Source organism: Pteronotus mesoamericanus, unplaced genomic scaffold, assembly GCF_021234165.1.
Source record: "Pteronotus mesoamericanus isolate MK-2021 breed Mesoamerican mustached bat unplaced genomic scaffold, CSHL_Meso_final scaffold_45, whole genome shotgun sequence".
In the NCBI taxonomy this organism is placed as follows: Eukaryota; Metazoa; Chordata; class Mammalia; order Chiroptera; family Mormoopidae; genus Pteronotus; species Pteronotus mesoamericanus.
In genome coordinates, this window is record NW_026555317.1 from 4,973,257 (window position 1) to 4,974,313 (window position 1,057).

Consider the following 1,057-nt stretch of genomic DNA (forward strand, 5'->3'; position numbering starts at 1 on the left):
TCGGAGGATGCAATGACAATACAGTCTCAGAGTGGCATGCCAGAGTCTCCAATCCAGCATTGGGACTTCAGGTTGGTACAATTTGCCTGAGCACAAGGGCTAGAGGCTAACAGATTGATCTTTCTATTAGTGATTTTAAATTATTGTCCTAGTGATAGCACTGGTTTTAGCTCTAAAAGGCTCAAATTAGCTTTAGGTGATGATTAACTTAGTGGTGGATATCAGAGCTCAGAGTAACAAGTATTTTCCATGTGGTATCTTTTTTGTTGTTGTTAAAGAAGTAGGGAGTGCTTCATGAATTTGTGTGTCATCCTGTGCAAGGGTCATGCTAATCTTCTCTGTATTGTTCCAATTTTACTATATGTGCTGCTCAAGTATCTTTTTGACATCACTTATGTGATCATAAAAAGATCAGTTATAATAAATTCCCTAGTATCCTCCATATGGAAATCTCTTGCTGTGTTGCTGAATGTTCATATTCAGTCTTTGTTTGTCAAGCCAGTTAGGAAAAGCCGCTTCCTCAAGTGTCAGCTGTGGATCCAAAAGCATCCAACAAAGATAAGCAGTTGTCATAGCAAAGACAACAAACCTGCAGGTGATGGATCATGGGACTTGGTTACTGTACTTGCCTTGTGAATCCACACTGTCTTCAACCTTTGCTTAACTCCACAAGTAGCTTTTCAACACCATGACCTGGGTTGTTTCAAAAGCACTTTGCTTCTCACTTTGCAGCTCCTCAAGCCAACGGCATTCAATCATGTTAGGTAGGTCCAGATGCACTAAATAAAATTTCTCAGTAGTGTTTGTTTGTTTAATATTGGCTTTTGTTAAAGATATATTCATGAAGGCCTAGAAAATGAAAAGGATAGTCTAGTAGGATCTGGAATTCTTTGTTTTCTGACCATTAAAATAAACAAGTATTGAGACAAATCTTATGATATAACTTCACTAAAAACATTTTGGTTGCATGAGTTTGAATCCTGATACAAGTTGTGATATCTAGGTCTCATGATTAATTTTTTCACTGACTGATTAGATAACTTTAGATAACTAGATA

The 1,057-nt window shown here is 37.2% G+C and overlaps 1 non-coding gene across 1 annotated transcript; it reads right to left on the reverse strand.

Annotated features, from left to right (window-relative positions):
• Positions 1-276: 276 nt before the first annotated feature.
• Positions 277-378, reverse strand: LOC129086863 (U6 spliceosomal RNA). Its single transcript, XR_008530856.1, has one exon. It is a non-coding gene; the product is annotated as a U6 spliceosomal RNA (small nuclear RNA).
• Positions 379-1,057: the final 679 nt, after the last annotated feature.